Below are 23,939 nucleotides of genomic sequence, written 5' to 3'. Positions count from 1 at the left end.
ATTTTAATCACATTTGCAAAATCACTTTAACATGTAAAATAACATATTCAGAGTTCTGGGGAGTATGACATGGACATCTTTGGGGGCCATTATTCTGCCTAAAAGATATGAATAATGATTTTTTTCTACCTCAATAAAAAAAAAGAAAACTAAGTCTATAAATGATAGATTGTTTCACAAACTGCAATAAAAATGAAAATCAAATGTATTTTTCAAGCACAGAAATAAGAAGCCTTGCCACTGGAAAATATTTTTTAAGTTAAAATATTGCAAAATTATGTGATGTCTTTTGAATATATTTGAAAAATCAAATGAACTTTTTCAAGTTGAAAGAAAATGAGAACAATCTCATTAAAGGGAAGGATATATCATAAAATTTATCATCAAACTTACATTATTTTAAAATACATAACCTTTTCTTTAAGATTTTCCAATTTCCATACTTGCAATTAATATGTAGGAACATGTTTAATGATACTGATTTGGAAATGTATTGCTCTCACTTAGATATTGCTTTAATAGACATGATAATAAGATTTAAACATTTTTATAAACATTAAAATACCAAATTGGATGATTAATGTATTTGAATGTGGACCATGTTATCCAACTTTTTAGGAACATAAATATTTTGAAGGAGGCCAAAGAACAATTTAATCAGTTTAATTATAAAAGGTCTTAGATGCAGTTAAAATGTTCATACTTACTTTCTTGGAAAGCTAAATGACTTATAGTGTTTCAAACTATACAATTAGTGGAAAAGGGACTCAGTGCAGTAGTGTAGTTACTACAAAATCATCAAAACCAACTGAAAACACATAACAAAGGAGATTACAGGATCATATTAATAGACTCAAAGCCAATATTATAAATTAGTTTTGAGTCATATATGCAAAGATTTTATTGAATTTCATTAACAAGGCTGTTTTTAAAATACTCATACTACTGCCATCATAAACAGGAGTGGGCAAAAGTAGATTTACAGTGGTGAGGACAGTTGTAAACAGTTTATTCTTGTATTATTATTAATTACTAGAGGCCCAGTGCACAAAATTCGTGCACGGGGGCTGGGGGGTTCCTCAGCCCGACCTGTGCCCTCTCGCAATCCAGGACCCCTCAGGGGATGTCTGACTGCCAGTTTAGGCCCGATCTCTGTAGTTGGACATCCGGCAGTCAGACATCCCTCTCACAATCTGGGACCACTTGCTCCTAACCGCTCACTTGCCTGCTCACTCCTAACCGCTCACCTGCCTGCCTGCTTGCTCCTAACCACTTGCCTGCCTGCCCACTCACTCCTAACCACTCGCCTGCCTGCCTGCTCAGTGTACATCATAGTGACCGGTTGTTCCGGTCATTCTGTCATAATGGTCGCTTAGGCTTTTATATATATAGATTTATTATGTCTTTTTCCGTATGAAAACTGTAAACCTACCACTGAATATAAATACATATTTTATTTTTAGTGTCATACTAAGAACATTATTTATTGAAATTATTTCTTTATTTTGGCAACATTATTTGACTTGTTTTTTTACCCTTAAACTAACACTGTCCTGAGAAACCTTCTTAAAACTTTTTTTTAGCATTTCGTACTAATTTCTGTTCTCAATCCAGACCTTATTTTCTGGTAGTATTAAAAAGTATGATCTCTAAGACATTGATAAGTACTAAGGCCTGAATGCACACCTCTTCATTTTATAGTAATGACACAATATAATTTCTTTGAAATTATCTATATATATTGTTATTTATGAATTAATTTAGATTATTTATATAAATGGAGGCATAAGATCTGGTGAGGATGAGAACCGATGAATTAAAGGTAGCGGTCCTGCCGAAACCGGTTTGGCTCAGTGGATAGAGTGTCGGCCTGCGGACTGAAGGGTCCCGGGTTCGATTCCGGTCAAGGGCATGTACCTTGGTTGCGGGCACATCCCCGGTGGGAGGTGTGCAGGAGGCAGCTGATCGATGTTTCTCTCTCATCGATGTTTCTAGCTCTCTATCCCTCTCCCTTCCTCTCTGTAAAATATCAATAAAATATATTTTAAAAAATAAATAAATAAAAAATAAAGGTAGCGGTCCTAATGAGGTAAAAACCAAAAACAGGATGATGAAACTAGGGAACTAATGAGCAGAGATGGGGTGGGAAAGATAAAAACTGACAAACTGGAGGCCTGCCTGAAGGATCAGGAGGGAATGCAGTTTTGCTATTCACTTTTATAAAAGTAAATAAAAAACGAGTAGTCAACACAGAAACTCCCAGTAAAACTTTACAACCATAAAGCATGCACAAAGGTATTTTTAAAATCTTGGTATTTGCTTTCTTACTACCCATATTAAAATTAAACCAAGCATGTTTATTCTTTGTAAAATCAAATCAAATCTTTGTTATCTGGGTTATAAAAAGTCCTGTATAATTTTCAATAAGGACACCAAGACAATTCAAGAGGAAAAGAATGGTCTTTTCAACAATACCTGCAGTGCAAAAGAATGAAGTTGAACCCCTACTTCACACCACATACAAAAATTAATGCACCATGTATGAAAGACCTAAATGTAAAAGTGAAACTATATAACCCTTAGAAGAAAACATAGGAGTCAATCTTCCTGGCCTTGGATTAGACAATGGTTTCTTAGATATAATACCAAAAGCACAAGTGACAAAAGAAAAAATGGATAAATTGGGCTTCATCAAAATTATTTTTTGTGCCTCAAAGGATATTATCAAGAAAGTGAGCCTTAGCCAGTTTGACTCAGTGGATAAAGTGTCGGCCTGCAGACTCAAGGGTCCCAGGTTCGATTCCAGTCGAGAGCATGTACCTTGGTTGTGGGCACATCCCCAGTTGGGGGTGTGCAGGAGGCAGCTGATTGATATTTCTCATCGATGTTTCTAACTCTCTCTCCCTCTCCCTTCCTCTCTGTAAAAAATCAATAAAATATATATTTTTTAAAAGAAAGTGAAAAAAACAACGCACAGAATGGGAGAAAATATTTACAGATTATTTAATCTGATAATGTCTTATATCCAGAATACAACTAAAAAAAATAAGGATAAATAACCCAATTTTTAAATGGGAAAAGGATCCTAATAGACATCACTCCAAAGAAGAAATATAAATAGTCAATAAGCACATGAAAAGATACTCAACATCGCTGGTCATTAAGGCAATGCAAATCAAAACTACAATGAGGCCCAGCCAGCATGGCTAAGTGGTTGAGCATTAGCCCATGAACCAGGAGGTCAAGGTACAATTCCCAGTTGGGGCACATGCCCAGGTTATGGGCTCCATTCCCAGTGTGGGATGTGAAGGAGGCAGCCAATCAATAATTCTCTCTCATCATTGATGTTTCTATGTCTCCCTCTCCCCTCCTCTCTGAAATCAATAAAAATATATTTTTAAAAAAAACTACATTGAGATATTGCTTCATATCTACCAGGACAGTTAAAATAGAAAACACACACAACAACAAGTATTTGAGAAGATGTGGAGAAATTAGAACCCTTGTACAATGCTAATGGGATTGTAAAATGATGTAGCTACTTTGTTAAATATTTAACAGTTCTTCAAATATTTAAACATAGAGCTATTATATGACCCAGTAATTTTACTCCAATGTATATAACCGAGGAACTTAAACATATGTTCACTAAAAAACCTGTATATTAATGTTCATAGGTACATTATTAATAATAGTCAAAAGGTAGAAACAACCCAAATGTCTATCAACTAATTCATGGAGAAATAAAATATGGTATATGTGTTATACTGGAATGTATTTGACCATAAAAAGGAATGAAGTACTGATATAAGCTACAACACAGATGAACCTAGAAAACATCATCCTAAGTGAAAGAAGCTAAACAAAAAGACCACATATTCTATGATTCCATTTCTATGAAATGTCCCAAATAGGCAAATCCCTAGAGTCAGAAAGTAGATTACTGATTGCCAGAGGCTAAGGGAAGGACAGAAGGGGAAGTGACTGTTTATGGGTGTGAGGTTTCTTTTGGGGGTGATGGCAATGGTTGCACACGTCTGTGAATATACTAAAAACCATTGAATTGTATACTTTAAAGGGTTGAATTTTCTGGTATATGAATTATGTCTCAATAAAGCTGTTATTTTAAAAATTTCTATGTACAGAGTTCCAACCTACCTTACTGGATTTAATATAGAAATCTGTTTCTAAAAACTCAGTTTATATGCTATTCTCTGGGCTTTAGATGAAGTTAAGTATAATTTCAATGTACCATATTTTTCTGTGTATAAGACACTATTTTTTTCTAAAATCGTTAGACTGAAAATCGAGGGGTATCTTATACACGGAAATCAGGCGAGGAGGGAGCCACACAGGTGCATAGCTGCCCATACCTTGTCAAACAGGCTTCCTCCAATCATGAGCCTTATTGTTACTGATGTCAGCTGATGCCATAATTGGAGGTGGAGGTGGAGAGTGTGCAGATGCAACAGGGTCCAGAGCATTCTGAGCCCATAAAGATGTCAAAAAAATAAAAAGATAAATACTGGTAAGCAATTGTGTTACTCTGCAAAATTCAAACTGAATATAATCAGCTATGCAAAAGAGTATGGAAATAGAGCTGCGGAGAGATAATTTGTTTTTGTTTTGTTTTGTTTTGTTTTTTTATATTTTATTTATTGTTTTACAGAGAGGAAGGAAGAGGGATAGAGAGTTAGAAACATCGATGAGAGAGAAACATCGATCAGCTGCCTCCTGCACGCCCCCCACTGGGGATATGCCCACAACCAAGGTACATGCCCTTGACCGGAATCGAACCTGGGACCCTTGAGTCCGAAGGCTGACGCTCTATCCACTGAGCCAAACCGGTTTTGGCTGCGGAGAGATAATTTGGACCTCCTCCCATTGAGTGTATGATCAGACAGTGAAGAAAACAGGAAGAACAACTCCTTAAGATGCCAAAAAAGAAAAAGGCCTTAGGAGGAAAACCAGAAAAATGTTTAAAATATTGATTTCTTAATTTTGGGTTGGAAAAGTGTGTGTAGGGGGTGTCTTATACATGGGGGCATCTTATACACAGGAAAATATGGTATTTATTTCAGGGGCTTTATTCATTTGATGTTATTATAAACAATTACAGAGTGCTGATGAATTAAGAACATATACAATGGAATTTTTTTTTTCTGAAAATTTGGGGTAGTTCAAGTATTTTCCTAACTTTTCTATTTAACTCTTTTCAAAGCTTTACATATCTTTTTATAGAATGTACTAGAGACCTGATGTATGAAGATTCGTGCAAGAATGGGCCTTCCTTCCCCTGGCTGCCAGCACCGCCTTCGCTCGGGCCAGAGCTGCCTTTCCGCCTTCCCACACTGCCCAGAGGCCCAGAGCTGCTGGGGTGGTGTAGAATTTCTGCATCATCTCCATGGCAACGACGCAAGCATCCCGCCCCCTGCCACTGGGCACCTGTGTATGCAAATTAACCCACCATCTTTATTGGGTTAATTTGCATGCTCACTCCTGATTGGCTAGTGGGCGTCACGAAGGTATGGTCAATTTGCATCTTTCTCTTTTATTAGTGTAGATTAAGTACTTAGTGTAGATTAAGTACTTAGTGTAGATGGGGTATGCATTAGATGTTAGACATGATACCTACAAAAGCATAATTTAAAATAAGAAATATATAACATTTTAAAGCGTTTGGTTAAAAGCTGGAACGGCCAAAATAAAAAGAAAACTATTTCAATCATACTCAGTTCTTTGCAGGTCCATTTTCCTACACTGAAATTCTCTTGGCCATAGCATACCCCTGGAGCTTTTTATCATTGTTGCTATTTCAAATTTATTTACTCCAGAGGTTTTATTGTTTTTGTTTTTAGCAGTTTTCAAATATTGCTAAGTTTTATAACCTTTCACCAACAATTTTAAATAGTCTCACATTCCCTGTGATTTACTCTACCAGTGGCCTACTAGCTGTGCCCAGAACTACACTAGCCCAACCCAGGATAACATATACAATCATAAACAAACATGTCTTAACAAATGGAGGTAGAAAATGCCCCCTCAACACGAAAATCTAGGTTCTGACAACTCCTGCATTTGAAATATTCATGTGCAGGATCATTACTGAGAAAATAGGTTTAGAGAGATGGTAACTATAAGTAAAAACCTTATGAAAAACTTTATATTTTTACATTCATAAAAACAAAACCATAGACACTAAATGACATTGTACCTATCTTAAATTAGTAGTGTTGAGTACACTTTAACTAATAATCTATTTCTCTTCTTTGTTACTAGAAACATCTTAGGATCTTCCTCAAATCATTTAAATGTCTGAGATGCTTTGGGAAACTTTTATTTTAAATATTTGGCACAGCTAAGTGTTTTCCAACCTCCCTTTCATAATACAGGTTATGTAGCTTTATTTTTGGCCATGGGAACTTCATACAAAACACTAATCATCAGCCCCTTGAAGACAAGTGACAGGTTTAAGTATCAGACAAGGAGTGTGGATCCAAGGACTACCTTCCCTCCCTTTCTTTATTTCATCTGGGAATGCAAAACCCACTTTGGTATCACCCTTCACTTTTCATCCTTTTTTAAAATCCTCAATGTCTCTTTTTCCTAATTATTGCAGCATAGTACTTAGAATCTAAATTGGTGAGGGAAAGGTACACCAGGACACTTGCATTTTGAGTAAGAGAACTTGAGTTGGAAAGGAAATCACAGAATTCCCTTTGGTTTATTAGAGCCTGCTTTCTCTTCTATGAAAGGAAGGGAGATTAAGGTACTGTTCTTCCAGGTTCAAAGTTTTTGGTAAATCACATTTTTTATTCCAAGGGGTCTTATTTATAGAACAGTTGCTACTAGCTTCTTTTTCTTCTTTCTCAATATTAAACAGTTTTTGCTTTATCCTCTATTATTCTTATTTTTCTGTACATCAAATTCTTTTTTTTTTAACCCCATGTTCTCTTTTCTTCCTAATGCCAGATCAGTGTATTTTCCAAGTCTCCAACCTGGTTTAACTGTTTTAGCAATTGAAAGTACCACATATCCTTTTCTTTGGGATCATTTAGAGACACCCTGTGAAGAACACCTTGTGAAAGTTTGATGGTGAAGCTAACAGAATTGTTGCAATAGAAGGTTCTCAATGTAGATAAAATACTTTATTGATCAGCAAATACAGTTAAATGTAAATGTCAGTTTCAGAGGTGAGAAAAAATAAGGAAGCAAATAAACATTAGGGACTTATTGTTAAATATAGCACCCTAGGGAGAAAGTTTGCAAAATGACTAAGAACATAGACCCTTGAGGTGGACTGCCTGTATTTGAATGCACTGTCATCTCTGATTGACTGTGTGACTTTGAGCACCTTTCAAAATCTTTTCTCTGCCTCCGCTTTTTCATCTGTAAAGTGGAGGATAGTTTTCCCTCAAGGGGTTGTTACAAGGATTAAATTAGTTTATAAAAACTACTAAGAACAATTCCTGGCAATAGTAAGCACTACAAAAATGTCAGCTACTCTTACTTAAAATAACAATAATAAGTAGATCAAGGCCCCAGAAATATTTTTACTTTATATAAGTATGAGATGTTTGTAATCTTTTCAATTTTTAAAAGATCATAAATTTGCTTTGGATTACCCCCAAGAAATTACATCAAGCATGTTTTGTGACCACAATGGCATGAAACTAGAAATAAACTACAGAAAAAAAGAAAAACAAATACATGGAGATTAAACAACATGCTCCTAAACAACCAATGAATTAAAGGGGATATGAACTAGGAAATCAAAAACTGCCTTGAGACAAATTAAAATAAAAACACAACTAATGCACAAATTTACAAAATTGATGGGATGAAGCAAAAGCAGTTATAAGAAGAAAGTTTATAGCTATACAGGCCTACCTCAAGAAGTAGGAAAAATCTCAAATAAACAATGTAAATTTAGAGGAGATCCACGATGACAGGAAGTAGGTGGAAGCTACACTCACCTACTCCTAGGACCAAACTGGAATTACAACTAAAATATAGAACACTCAATGTGAATAACCAACTAAAAAAGAGCTGAACAGAAGTCTTATAAGCAAAGGTTTACAGAAGAAGCCACATCAAAACTGGTAGGAAGGGTGGAGATGCAAAAAGGGCTGGCCCCACTCCCACAAGGGGCAGCAGCTAAGATTCTGGAGGGATATCTCAGCTGTAAAGGTTCCCCCTGAGGAGTGTGGGGTCTCAACCCCATGGTGGGCTCCCCAGTCCAGAGCACCAGAGTTGGGAAGAGTCAACCACCATAACATCTAGCTATAAAAATAAGCAGGGATTCTGTCTGTCAGGGAGAGACGGGAGGCAGTTAGAGACACAGATGCCCTCTTAAAGGCCAACGCACAAAATCTTGTTCACAGCCACTCACCCTAGGCTCCAGCAGAGGAAGGGTAGACTGGAGTCATCTGAGGAGAGACTGGGTTTGTGGCTCGGAGGAGAGAGCCGAAGGGTCTGATGCCAGGATCCCTGTGCCAAGTCCCTATCCAATACTGCGGATGCCATCTTTCTTGGGTGGAGTATTCTCCTTTCAGCATCAGCCTGGGTGAATGCAATAGCCTCATCTTCTGGTCTCCCTGTCATCTTACTCTGCAAAGCTCATGCCCTGCTGAGGAGTCAGCTATTGAGTCCAGAGAGCAGAAGTCTGGGCAGACTCGGGAGTGTCAGTGACTAAGTTGTGTGGCTGTGGGGCAGGGACCATTCCACTCACTTTCCCGTGAACCTGTGAACCACTAGCCCTAACTTCCATGCTCGGGTGGCTCCACTGTCCAAACTCCTTCCCTGGGAGGAGGTCTGGACAGAATCCTAGAGAGATTGAGTTGTGTGGCTCTGGAGAAGGGGCCACTCCTCCACATTCCCCATGTCTGACTGCTACATCCCCCTAGTGGAAGATCCAATAGCCCAACCCTCCTGACTCCCAGTGTCACCCTGCTGAAGTTGGGCTGCTAGCAGAATGTGGAACACAATGACTTGTGTGGCTCTAGGATGGGGCCATTATACCCTGGCACACCAGACCAGTGCAGAGCCCTCCCTTCACATGGCTAGATCTCAATCTGTTTAGGCCTGATACACTGCTGGCCTCGCCCTTACAAATCCCCGAGACTGCCATGAGTGTCTGTAGGCACCTGGCGGGTGACAGCGAGACTTGGTATATTCTGGGACTTTTGCCTCAGACACAGCACTGGCATCAAGTTTAAACCTGTATCAAACTGTTGAACACCACTGGCCCCAGCCTAGTAACTTACTGAGAACCTTTCTCATGCAACTTGAGAACAGTCAGAGGCTCTTTCAGTGACTGAGCCTAACCAGGCAGCTGGCAGGAGGCAGGCGGAGGTAGATCATGGGGTGGTTTGGGCTTTTTGCTGACTTGACCCCAAGCTCAGTGCTGGTAGAAGCCAACTTTAGTGCATACCTTGGTCCTTACCACATACAATCAGGCACAGCAAAGGCCCATGCAGCACCAAACAAATTCCCAGGGCCAGACAAAGGCAGTGTCTGACATTGACCTGCAACAGAGTCCCCAGAACAAACACACCAAGTGTCCAGCTTCAGACAACATGAAAGCAGGATCCAATTAGCCTCAAAAGTGGCATATCAAAAGGGAGACCTCAGCAGGCACTAGATTCTACTGAGGTGAATTCCACTTAGTGTGGTCAGCACCAACGCAGCAACTCATACACTGTGGTGAGGTTCAATAATCACAGTCACCCAGTCTGAGGGTTGATCCCACACATATATAGGTCAATAGCAACCAAGACTCAATTACAAGAAGAGGACCCACATAACACATACTAGGGGCATTCCTGGAACATCCAGATCAGGTCATCAAGGAGACTGCATCACTTGGTCCTAGAGAACACCTAGTACATAAGCCCACCCTACCAAGACTTGGATACATGGCAGATCTACCTAATACATAGAAACAAACACGAAGAAGAGGCAGCCAAAATGGGAGACAAAGCAACATGCCCCAAATGAAATAACAGGACAAATCTCCAGAAAGAAAAAAACAAAAAGATAAATGAAATAGAAGCCAACAATTTACCAGATATAGAGTTTTAAAAACATGGTTTTAAGGATGCTCAAGGAACTTAGTAAGAATTGCAACAAAGAGAGAGAGGAACCAAATGGTGGCATAGGTAAACACCTGAACTTGCTGCCTCACACAACCACATCAAAACTACAACTAAAAGATAAAACAGATATCATCCAGAACCATGGGAAGGCTGGCTGAGTGGAAGTTATACAACTAGAAGGAAAGAGAAAAGCGCACTGAGGCTGGGAGGAGGTACAGCAGTGCAGAGGTATGGAGGCAGGTGGAAATGGGCTGGCAACTGGGTACGCTGTTGTCTTTTTCAATTGGGAGGGAGATACAAGCTCCCAACTGCTCTGAACTCCAGTTCTGGGCAAGACTCTGGGTACCCAGACTCATATGGAAGAAACTGGACTGCCTGGCATCAGGCCGGAACAGAAGAGCGGAACTGTCTCTCAAAGGTGCTTGCAGCAATCATTATTCCTGCACTGTGCCGTGGGACACAGAGACCAAGGGACCTCTTCAGGGGGGGCTGACAGGCAGCCATTGCTGTTTGCTCTGCCCTGGTGATTCCCTGACACCCCACCCCACCCAATTTACAACCCCACCCAAGCTGTGCACAGAGTCTTTTGCATATGAATGGCCTGGCCTTTTGCAATCTAAAACTTAACAAACTGCAGCTGGGTCAGAGAGCCCCAGAGCTTCCAAAAGAAGGCCCAAGGCTCGACAGCAGCCTGCATTGCTTCACAGCTGGGCCTCATCTGGGCACCCCCAAACCCCAAACAAAGAGGAGGAATCTGCATATTTCTCTGTAGCACCTGCTGGGTGGCCTCAGGCAGTGGCTGACTTTGCACCTCCTTGGAGATCCAAAAGCTAGCATACCCAGCGGTCAGAGTGAGACCATACAAGATTACAACTCTTCACATCCATAAGAGACACACTCAAGGGGCAGACTCAGTGAGCACCAAAGCCCCACTGTAGCAAGTCCTGCTCCATAAGGGTGTCTCCAGAACAACAGTTCTCCCATTGTAGACACAACTGTCCTTACAGCCAATTGGCCTGGAGGTCAATTCCTCCCAGTGATACCAACATAATCAAGGCTTAACTACAACAAGACTGTGCACATATCCCACAAAGGGGTGCACCAAGAGTGTCTACCTAAGGTAATTAGGGATGCTGAGCCACTGGGCCCTATAGGACATCTAGCACATAAAGCCACTCTATCAACACAAGGAAGCAGCCAAAATGCGGAGAAAAGAAACAGGTCAGAAATGAAAGAAATGGAGGAAAGCAAACTACTGGATATAGAGTTCAAAACCACGGTTATAAGGCCACTCAAGAATCTTCTAGAAACCTCCAAGAAATTTAGTGATACCCTCAAGGATATGAAAAAGGGCCAACTAGAAATTAAGCATACACTGACTGAAATAAAGAATAATATACAGAGATCCAACAGCAGACTAGAGGATCCCAAGAATCAAGTCAAAGATTTGAAATACGAAGAAGCAAAAAACACCCAACTGGAAAAGTACAAAGAAAAAAGAATCCAAAAATATGAAGATAGTGTAAGGAGCCTCTGGGACAACTTCAAATGTACTAACACCCGAATTATGGGGGTTCCAGAAGAAGAAAGAGAGCAAGATATTGAAAACCTATTTGAAGAAATAATGACCGAAAACTTCCCCCACCTGGTGAAAAAAATAGACTTACAAGTCCAGGAAGCTCACAGGACCCCAAACAAGAGGAATCCAAAGAGGACCACACCAAGACACATCATAATTAAAATGTCAAGGGCAAAACACAAAGAGAGAATCTAGAAAGCAGCAAGAGAAAAACGGTTAGTTACCTACAAGGAAGTGCCCATACGACTGTCAGCTGATTTCTCAACAGAAACTATGCAGGCCAGAAGGGAGTGGCAAGAAATATACAAAGTGATGAATAGCAAGAACCTACAACCAAGATTACTCGACCCAGCAAAGCTATCACTTAGAATTGAAGGTCAGATAAAAAGCTTCACAGATAAGAAAAAGCTAAAGGAGTTCATCACCACAAAACCAGTATTATATGAAATGCTGAAGGGTATTCTTTAAGAAGAGGACGAAGGAGGAGAAAAAATGGCAGCGGAATAGATAGACGTGTCCCAAGCCTTGTCCCGGAGCAGATAGAAAGAACAGCTGAGGGTTGCACAGGGAGTGTTTGTTGGTGAGTTGAGAGACAGCTATATTCCAGGAGATGGTGGGGGACTGCTGGACAGGGCTCCCCTGACCGGGCAGCCCCCACTGCTGCTGGGTTTCCTCTTGGAGCGACCAGCTCGGACATGGAGACCGTGCCATCTTGAAGGGGAAAGTGGATGTTATAGGACACCTGAAAATCTACAACTATGGCACCCACCGAACAGCTGCAAACCCCAGAACACTGGTTTCCAATTGGCACAAACACGCGGATTCAGAGGAGCTCTACACTCCTCCACGGAAAGGTCAGATTTCGCCTGAGATAAGGTGAGGTCTCTGGTCCTGGCAGAAGAGAAAAACGCGTGCACTACGGGAGCTGGAGGACTGGGGGAAGTCTGCGCCTAGAAAAATCTGTGGCTGTAGGGGCTGGCGTGATCTGTAAATGTGGAAGGGGGTCCTCAGAGCTGCTAGCAGAAAGGAACTCTAAAAAGCAACCCATTTTGATCTGACTCAAAAGGACAGCCTAAAAATTTTAAAAGTGTGCTGGCTGCTGAGACACAAGGGGGAAAAAAGACTGCACAGACTTACACACAGCCCCAGAGTTTACACACTCACGCTGGCTCTTTTGTTCTGTTTTGTTTTTGTTTTTTCTTTTTCCTCTTTAAATCCTTGCTTCTGATTACTAAGCCCAATACATAGGATCACCCAATTGGGGACACCCTAAGAGATTGCAGGGAAAAGTTGTTTTTCTGGAACCTGGGTATCAGAGCGGGGAATAACCATCAGAGAACCAGCTCTGGGGCAACCAACTCCCACAAACCAGTATTGAGTGCCACAGGGAAATCAGTATCTAAGCACTGGCTAGAGAGGACCTATAGACCCGAAGGTCAATCCACAAACACTGCCACCCAGGGGTTGCATCACAAATTGACTCTTGTGTAAACACAAATAAAGGAATACAAGAAATTAAGACACACTGCCTGCTTAAATATCAGGACTGGCTTACAACACTGAGGAGCAGTGCAATGCAGGGAACTGCAATATTGTCCTGACTAGGAAACAGGCGTGCCAAACAGAACAGTAGAAGGAGTGAATGACCTTCACTACTGCACATTTTTATTTTTATTTTTTTACTTCTTTCATCTTTTACTTAAGAAACTAATTTTCTTTGGTTTTTTTCCTCACTTGATTTTACCTTTTTAATTATTACATTTTTATTTTCAATCAGTATTATTACTACTACTATTTTATCTTTGTTAAAAAAAAAGGGTCATTTTATTTTCTCTTTATTTTACTTTGGGATTAGTGTTCTACATTCTATTTTCATCTTCCCTTTAGCATCATTTTACTCTATCTCAACTTTACCTTTATGCCATCACACTCTTCCTAACTTTTACCCTTTTGTTGTCCTGTTTCTCTTACCCTTTTCCTGCTTTAGATTTTCCCTATTCCTTCTTTTTACCCCCCGTTAATATTTCACCTTACTTTTATATCTAATTTCCAATCCCCTGCTCCAAATCCATACATAACTCTCTCTTCTCTGTCTTCACTATCCAATAAATTGTTTTTCTCTCTGTCTTTTTGTTGTTGTTTGCTTGATTGGTGATTATATCGATTTTTTATGCTTGTTTGTGAGATTGTTTTGCTTATTCTTTTTGGTTTGTTTCTTTTGTTTTTGTTTGTTTTTTGCTTCTGTTTTCCCTAGCCTCACTTGATATTAGTTGTTGTTTGTAGTTTGTATTCATCTCCAGGTACTTGCTGCTGGCATTTGTTAGGATTAGTGGCTGTTCTATTGGAGTTTTCTCCATATATATATATATATATATATATATATATATATATATATATATAGTTTGTTTCCCTCTTATTTTGTATTCTCTTTCTTTTCTCTGTTACTATTTTTTTTTCCTTTTCCCAATTTCATTTTTGCACTCCTTTCTTTTTTCTTTCTCTTCTTCTTTCTCTCCTATCCTCTAATTTGCCTTTCTCTGGTGGTCACTTTTATTTGGGGTTATTAATATTGTGAATACATTTCTGTTCAGTGCCTTTTGTGTTGTACCTGGTTGTGTTGTATTTTGTGCCTTGAAATCAATGCAGGAGAGAAAGAACCACATAACCAGACACCCAGAGAAGAGAAACCATGGAGAGACAAAGAACCAGCCCACATATGAAAGAAAAGCAGGCATCACCAGAAAAGGAAGTAAACGATATGGAGGCAAGCAACCTGTCAGAGAAAGAATTCAGAGAAATGGTCATAAGATGGCTGAAAAGAATGGAAGACAAATTTGACAATATGTGTAAGAACCAAGAGGAAATATAGAAGAACCAAGAAGAAATGAAAAATGACATCACTGCTGTAAAGAACTCAATAGAAAGCATCAAGAGTAGACTAGAAGAAGCAGAGGACCACATCAGTGAGCTAGAAGACAAGGTAGGAAAAAATACCCAAATAGAGCAGCTTCTAGAAAAAAAATTAAAAAGCAGGAGGAGAGCCTAAGGGAACGTTGGGACAACACGAAACAAAAAACATCCGCATAATAGGGGATCCAGAGCTAGGAATAGAAAACCTGTTTGAAGAAATAATGGCAGAAAACTTCCCTGATATTGGGAAGAAAAACCCCACACAAATCCAAGAAGCTCACAGAGTCCCAAGCAAAATGAACGAAAAGACCGACGCCAAGGCACATTATAATTAAATTGGCAAACACCAATGACAAAGTAAGAATCTTAAAAGCGGACAGATAGAGACAGAAAGTTACCTAAAAAGGAACCCTCATTAGACTAGCAACTGATTTCTCAACAGAAATTCATCAGGCCAGAAGGGAATGGAATGAAATATACAAAGTCATGCAAAAGTAGGGTCTGAATCCAAGAATACTGTACCCAGCAAGGCGATCAATCAAAATTGAAGGTGAAATCAGGAGCTTCACAGACAAAAAAGGACTAAGGGAGTTTATTACCACCAAACCACCAATGCAACAAGAAATGCTAAAGGGTCTGCTGAAAAAAAAGAAATAGAAAGCGAAGAAGGAACACCGGGGTAAAGAACTAAAATGGCGACAAATAAGCACCAATCAATAATAATTTTAAATGTAAATGGATTAAATGCCCCAATCAAAAGACATAGGGTAACGGATTGGATAAGAAAAAAAGACCCATATCTGCTGTCTACAAGAAACCCACCTCAGAGATCCAAGATGGCGGCGTAGGTAAACACCTAAACTGCTGCCTTGCACAACAATTTCAAAACTACAACTAAAAGACAAAACGTCTACCACCCAGAACCACGGGAAAGCTGGCTGAGTGGAAGTTCTACAAATAGAAGGAAAGAGCAAACAGCATTGAGGGGTGCACAAGCGCTGAAAAGCTGAGGTACGGAGACAAGCGAATCGGGCTGGCAACTGGTGACTGGGAGCGCTGCTGTTTTCAACACGAAGGGAGATAAGCTCCTGATTACTCCGAACTCGTTTCTAGGGAGACACGGGGGACCCAAACTCCTACGGAGAGAAGCTGGACTGTCTGCCGTGGGGTCAGAAAGTGAGGGAGGCTTGCTTGCAGGGCTGCGAGCAGGAACAATTATTTATTGTGCTGGGGCGCGGGACCCGGGGACACAGTCGGAGACGCAGAGCCACAGAGCCAGCTTACTGGCAGCCATCGCTGTTTGCCACGCCCTAGCCTAGTCACGCCCTGAGACCACGCCCTGCACAATCTACGAACCCACCCAAGCTCCAAGCAGCGGCTTTAGCATATGAATGGCCTGCCCTATCGCAGCTTAACCTAGCAAACTTGCAGCCCGGGTCAGACAGCTCCAAAACCTCCAAATCCCAAGCAAAGAGGAGAAAACTGTAGTTCTTGCTGTAGCTCCTGCTGGGTGGCCTCAGACAGTAGCTGACCTGCACCCCATTGGAGATCCAGAAGCCAGTGTACCTAGTGGTCAGTGTGAGACACCAGATTTCAACTCCTCACATCCAGAAGTGACACATTCAAGAGGCAGACTCAGTGAGCACCAAAGCCCCACTGAAACAAGTCCTGCACCATAAGCGTGTCTCCAGCGCAGCAGTTCTTCCATTATAGACACAGCGGGTCCTCACAGCCAATTGGCCTGGAGGTCAATTCCTCCCAGTGTACCAACAGCAATCAAGGCTTAACTACACCAAGACTTTGCACTCAGCCCACAAAGGGGTGTACCAAAGGCGTCCACCTCAGGTGATTGGGGAGGCTGAGCTACTGGCCCCTATAGGTCACCTACCACACAAAGCCACTCCATCAACATAAGGAAGCAGCAAAATGCGGAGACAAAGAAACATGTCACGAATGAGAGAAATGGAGGAAAGCAAACTAATGGACGACATAGAGTTCAGAACCACATTTATAAGGTTACTCAAGAATCTTCTAAAAACCGCCGAGAAACTTGTTGAGACCTCCGAGGAGCTTAGTGAGACCTTCAAGGACATTAATGAGAATGCCAAAAAAATGGAAAAGGACCAGACAGAAATTAAGCATACACTGTCTGAAATAAAGAATATACAGAAACTCAACTGTAGATCAACGTACCCCAAGAATCAAACCAAAGATCTGAAATATGAGGAAACAAAAAACTCCCAACCAGAAAAACAAAAAGAAAAAAATCCAAAAATATGAAGATAGTGTAAGGAGCCTCTGGGACAACTTTAAGTGTACCAACATCCGAATTTTTGGGGTGCCAGAAGAAGAGAAAGAGCAAAATATTGAAAACATATTAGAAGAAATAATGACAGAAAACTTTCCCTACCTGGTGAAAGAAATAGACTTACAAGTTCAGGAAGCACACAGAACCCAATACAAGAGGAATCCAAAGAGGACCACACCAAGACACATCATAATTAAAATGCCAAGGGCAAAAGACAAAGAGAGAATCTTGAAAGCAGCAAGAGAAAAACGGTTAGTTACTTACAAGGGAGCACCCATACGACTGTCAGCTGATTTCTCGGCAGAAACTATGCAGGCCAGAAGGGAGTGGCAAGAAATATTCAAAGTGATGAACAGCAAGAACCTACAACCAAGATTACTCTACCCAGCAAAGCTATCATTCAGAGTTGAAGGTCAGATAAAGAGCTTCACAGACACGAAAAAGCTAAAGGAGTTCATCACCACCAAACCAGGATTACATGAAATGCTGAAGGGTGTTCTTTAAGAAGAGGAAGAAGAAGAAAAAGGTAAAGATAAAAATTATGAACAACAAAATGACATCCAATACATACCTACCAACAAGTGAATCTAAAAATCAAGTGAATAAAAAATCTGAAGAATAGAATGGACTGGTGAATATAATAGAATCAGGGACATAGAAAGGGAGTGGACTGACAATTCTCAAGGGGGAGGGGGTGTGAGGGGTGCAGGAAGAGACTGGACAAAAAGCTTACACCTATGGATGAAGACAGTGGCGGGGGGTAAGGGCATGGGGTGGGGTGGGGAATCAGGTGGAGGGGAGCTAGGGGGAAAAAAAGAGGAACACCTGTAATAATCTGAACAATAAAGATTTATTAAAAAAAAAAAAAAAAGAAACCCACCTCAGAAAAAAAAGACGCACACAGATTGAGGGTGAAGGGATGGAAAAAGGTTTTTCAGGCAAATGGAAATGAAAAAAAAAAAAAGCTGGAGTAGCAATACTTATATCTGACAAATTAGATCTCAAAGTGAAGGACATAACAAGAGATAAGGAAGGCCATTTCATAATACTAAAGGGAGCAATCCAACAAGAAGAAATAACTCTGATAAACATATACGCACCCAATACAGGAGCATCAAATACATAAAAAAAAAAAACTCCTGAAGGATAAAAAGGAAGAGATTGACAGCAATACAATCATAATAGGAGACTTTAATACCCCACTATCACCATTGGACAAATCATCTAAACAAAAAATCAGCAAAGAAACATCAATCCTAAATGACTCACTAGACCAGATGGAACTAATTGACATCTTCAGAACATTTCGCCCCAAACCACAGAATATACATTCTTCTCAAGTGCACATGGGTCATTTTCAAAGATAGACCATATGTTGGGTCATAGGCAAAGTCGCTTCAGGTTCAAGAAGATAGAAATCATATCAAGCATCTTCTCAGATCACAGTGGCATAACACTGGAAATCAATTACAATAAAAACAAACCGAAAAATCAAACACTTGGAGACTAAACAGCATGTTATTAAACAATGACTGGGTTACCAGAGAGATCAAAGAAGAAAAAAAAAACATAATGGCAACAAATGACAATGAAAACACAAGAATCCAAAATCTATGGGACACAGCGAAAGCAGTCTTGAGAGGGAAGTTCATAGCTCTACAAGCCTACTGCAAAAAACAAGAAACAATTGTAATAAATTCCCTAAGCCTACACCTCAAAGAGTTAGAAAGAGAGCAACAAGAAAAGCCCAGTGTAAGCAGAAGGAAGGAAATAATAAAGATCAGAGCGGAGATAAACGACATAGAGACCAAAAAAAAAAAAAAAATACAAAAGATCAACAACACCAAGAGCTGGTTCTTTGAAAGGATAAACAAGATTGATGAACCTCTAGCCAGGCTCACCAAGAAGCAAAGAGAGAGGACCCAAATAAACAAAATCAGAAATGAATGAGGTGAAATAACAACAGACCCCACCGAAATACAAAGGATTGCGAATAAATACTATGAACATCTTTGTTCCAACAAACTGGACAACCTGGAGGAAATGGACATATTCCTAGAAAAAATATAACCTTCCAAAACTCAATCAGGAAGAATCTAAACATCTCAATTGGCCAATAACTATGGAAGAAATTGAAGCAGTCATCAAAAAGCTTCCAGCAAACAAAAGCCCAGGGCCAGACGGCTTCACAGGGGAATTTTACCAAATGTTCAAGGAAGAACTAAAACCTATCCTCCTCAGACTATTCCAAAAAATACAAGAGGAAGGAACACTTCCAAGCTCATTCCATGAAAACAGCATCACCCTAATACCAAACCAGATAAAGACAACACAATGAAAGAGAATTACAGGCCAATATCCCTCATGAACATAGATTCCAAAATCCTCAACAAAATTCTAGCAAATCAGATCCAGCAGTATATCAGAAAGATCATACACCATGACCAAGTAGGATTTATCCCAGGAATGCAAGGATGGTACAATATACGCAAATCAATAAATGTGATACATCACATAAACAAATTGAGAGATAAAAATCACAAATCACAGTCATATCAATTGATGCAGAGAAAGCATTTGACAAAATCCAACACCCTTTCTTGATAAAAACTCTCAACAAGATGGGAATAGGAGGATCATACCTCAACATAATAAAAGCCATATATGATAAACCCACAGCCAACATCATACTCAATGGGCAAAAACTAAAACCATTTCCCCTAAGAACAGGAACAAGACAGGGATGCCCACTCTCACCACTCCTGTTTGACATAGTACTGGAAGTATTAGCCATTGCAATTAGACAAGAAGAAGAAATAAAAGGCATCCAAATTGGAAAAGAAGAAGTAAAGCTGTCCTTATTCGCAGATGACATGATATTGTACATAAACAACCCAAAAGACTCCATCAAAAAACTAATAGACTTAATAAATGAATTCGGCAATGTAGCAGGATACAAAATTAACGCCAAGGAATCTATGGCATTTCTATACACCAATAGTGAACTTACAGAAAGAGAGACTAAAAAAGCAATCCCATTTACCATCGCACCAAAAAAATTAAGACCTAGGAATAAACTTAACTAAGGAGGTAAAAGACTTATATGTGGAAAATTACAGGACACTGAAAAAATTGATAGAGGAAGACGTAAACAGATGGAAGAACATACCATGTTCATGGATTGGTAGAATCAACATCATTAAAATGTCCATACTACCCAAAGCAATCTATAGATTCAATGCACTCCCCATTAAAATACCAACGGCATATTTCACAGACCTAGAAAGAACTCTCCAAAAATTTATCTGAAATAAAAAAAGACGCCAAATAACCACAGCAATCCTGAGAAAGAAGAACAAAGTAGGTGAGATCTCAATACCAGATTTCAAGCTGTATTACAAAGCCACTGTTCTCAAAACAGCCTGGTACTGGCACAAGAACAGACACATAGACCCATGTTCAGCAAACTGCAGCTCACAAGCCACATGTGGCTCTTTAGCCCCTTGAGTGTGGCTCTTCCACAAAATACTACAGCCTGGGTGAGTCTTTTTTGAAAAAGTGGCGTTAGAAGAAGTTTAAGTTTAAAAAATTTGGCTCTCAAAAGAAATTTCAATCGTTGTACTATTGATATTTGTCTCTGTTGACTAATGAGTTTGCCGACCATTGACATAGACGAATGGAATAGAATAGACAATCCAGATATTGACCCAAACTACTATGTTCAATTAATATTTGACAAAGGAGGCATGAACATACTATGGAGTCAAGACAGTCTCTTCAATAAATGGTGTTGGGAAAATTGGACAGATACATACAAAAAAATGAAACTAGACCACCAACTTACATCATACACAGAAATAAACTCAAAATGGATAAAGGACTTAAACATATGATGGGAAACCATGAAAATACTAGAGGAATCCACAGGCAGAGAAATCTCAGACATATGACAAAGCAATTTCTTCACCGATACCGCTCCTAGGGCAATGGAAGCTAAGGAGAAAATAAACAAATGGGACTACATCAAAATAAAAAGCTTTTGCACAGCAAAAGAAACCATCAACAAAACTACAGGAAAGCCCACTGAATGGGAGAACATATTTGCAAATGTTATCACTGATAAAGGTTTAATCTCCAACATCTACAGGGAACTTATACAACTTAATAAAAGGAAGATAAATGATCCAATAAAAAAATGGGCAACACTCGTGCACTGTTGGTGGGAATGCAGACTGGTGCAGCCACTGTGGAGAATAGTATGGAGTTTCCTCAAAAAATTAAAAATGGAACTCCCATTTGACCTAGTGATCCCACTTCTAGGAATATATCCCAAGAAACTAGAAACACGAATCGGAAAGGATGTATGCACCCCTATGTTCACAGCAGCACAATTAACCGTAGCTAAGATTTGGAAACAGCCTAAGTGCCCATCAGCAGACGAGTGGATTAAAAACCTGTGGTACATCTACACAATGGAATACTATACTGTGGTAAAAAAGAAGTTCTTACCATTTGCAACAACATGGATGGAGATGGAGAGCATTATGCTAAGTGAAATAAGCCAGGCAGAGAAAGATAAATATCACATGATCTCACTCATTTGTGGAATATAATGAAAATAAACTGATGAACAAAAATAGATCCAGAGCCCTAACCGGTTTAGCTCAGTGGATAGAGCGTCGGCCTGCGGACTGAAGGGTCCCGGGTTCGATTCCGGTCAAGGGCATGTACCTTGGTTGCGGGCACATCCCCAGTGGCAGGTGTGCAGGAGGCAGCTGATCGATGTTTCTCTCTCATCGATGTTTCTAGCTCTCTATCCCTCTCCTTTCCTCTCTGTAAAATATCAATAAAATATATTTAAATAAATAAAAATAAAATAAAATAAAGAAATAGCCTAATAGCCTAATAGCCTCTTAAAAAAAAAAATAGATCCAGAGACAGAGAAACATCAATCAGAACGTCAAACCTCAGGGAAGGTAGGGGACAGTCAGGGTAAGGGGGAGAGATCAACCAAAGGACTTATATGCATGCATATAAGCCTAATCAATGGACACAGACAACAGGGGGATGGGGGCATGAATGGGAGGTCGGGGGTAATGGAGGAATAAGGACACATATGTAATACCTTAATCAATAAAGAAATTTTTAAAAAATGGGCAACAGACTTAAATAGGATCTTTTCAAAAGACAGAAAGAAGGCCAAGATATGTATGTAAACATGCTCAAAGTCACTAATTATCCGAGAGATGCAAATCAAAACGACAATGCGGTACCATCTCACACCTGTCAGAATGGCAACCATCAACAAACCAACAAACGACAAGTGCTGGCAAGGATGCAGAGAAAAAGGAACCCTTGTGCACTGCTGGTGGGAATGCAGACTGGTGCAGCCACTGTGGAGAACAGTATGGAGTTTCCTCAAAAAACAAAAAATGGAGCTCCCATATGACCCAGTAATCCCACTTCTAGGAATATATTCCAAGAAACTAGAAACACCAATCAGAAAGGATATATGTACCCCTATGTTCATAGCAGCACAATTCACCATAGCTAAGATTTGGAAACAGCCCAAATGTCCATCAGCAGATGTGTGGATTAGAAAACTATGGTACATCTACACAATAGAATACTACGCTGCTATAAAAAAGAAGGAATTCTTACCATTTGCAACAGCATGGATGGACCTGGAGAGCATTATGTTAAGTGAAATAAGCCAGGCAATGAAAGAAAAATACCACATGATCTTACTCATTTATGGAAAATAAAGAGCATTATAACCTGATGAATAAAAAGATAGATACAGAGGCAGTAAAGCACTGAACAGATTGTCAAATTACAGCGGGAAGGCTGGGGAGTGTTGGGGAAGGAGGGAAATAGATCAACCAAAGGACTTGTATGCATGCATATAAGCACAACCAATGGACACAAGACACTGCTGGGGTAGGATGAGGGCATGCGACAGGAAGTAGGGGAGCATGGGGGAAGTTCAATGGGGAAAAAAAAAAGAAGATATATGTACTAATATATGTAATATTTTAAACAATAAAAACATATATTAAAAAAAGAAGAGGATGAAGAAGAAAAAGGTAAAGATAAAAATTATGAACAACTGCCAAAACCGGTTTGGCTCAGTGGATAGAGCGTCAGCCTGCGGACTGAAAGGTCCCAGGTTCGATTCCGGTCAAGGGCATGTAACTTGGTTGCGGGCACATCCCCAGTGGGAGGTGTGCAAGAGGCAGCTGATCGATGTTTCTCTCTCATCGATGTTTCTGACTATCTATCACTCTTCCTTCCTCTCTGTAAAAAATCAATAAAATATATTTAAAAAAAATTATGAACAACAAAGTGACAACAAATACATATCTATCAACAAGTGAATCTAAAAATCAAGTGAATAAAAAATCTGATGAACAGAATGAACTGGTGAATATAATAGAATCAGGGACATAGAAAGGGAGCAGACTGACAATTCTTGGGGGGGAAGGGTGTGTTGGGGGTGCAGGAAGAGACTGGACAAAAATCGTACACCTATGGACAAGGACAGTCTCTGGTTCAATTCCCAGTCTGTGGGGGGCGCGGTAAGGGCATGGGGTGGGGTGGGAACCAGGTGGAGGAGAGCTATGGGGGAAAAAAGAGGAACAACTGTAATAATCTGAACAATAAAGATTTATTATTTTTTAAAAAAGAATTGCAACAAAGAGACATGAAAAGGGACACAGTAGCCACAAAATAGAACCAGTCAGAAGTCAAAAATACCATATCTGAAATGAATGCACTAGAAGGAATAAACAGTAGGTTGGATGAAGCAGAGGAGGAATCAGCGATTTGGAAGACAAGGTAGCATAAAACATCCAATCAGAACAGCAAAAAGAAAAAAGAATTTAAACAAAATAAGAATAGGTTAAGTGATCTTTGGGACAACATGAACATAACAACATCCACATTATAGAGGTAACAGAATGAGAAGACAGCGAGCAAGGGATAGAGAACATGTTTAAAGAAATAATGACTGGCCCTGATCAGTTTGGCTCGGTGGATAGAGCGT

At 39.9% G+C, this 23,939-nt stretch overlaps 1 protein-coding gene across 2 annotated transcripts in view; it reads right to left on the bottom strand.

Annotated features, from left to right (window-relative positions):
* Positions 1–23,939, bottom strand: part of TRIM13 (tripartite motif containing 13) — a 139,993-nt gene that overhangs the window by 95,526 nt on the left and 20,528 nt on the right. The window lies entirely within an intron of this gene.

This window comes from Plecotus auritus (genome assembly GCF_963455305.1).
Source record: "Plecotus auritus genome assembly, chromosome: 3".
Lineage (NCBI taxonomy): Eukaryota > Metazoa > Chordata > Mammalia > Chiroptera > Vespertilionidae > Plecotus > Plecotus auritus.
This window is presented reverse-complemented; position numbering and strand designations above follow the sequence as displayed.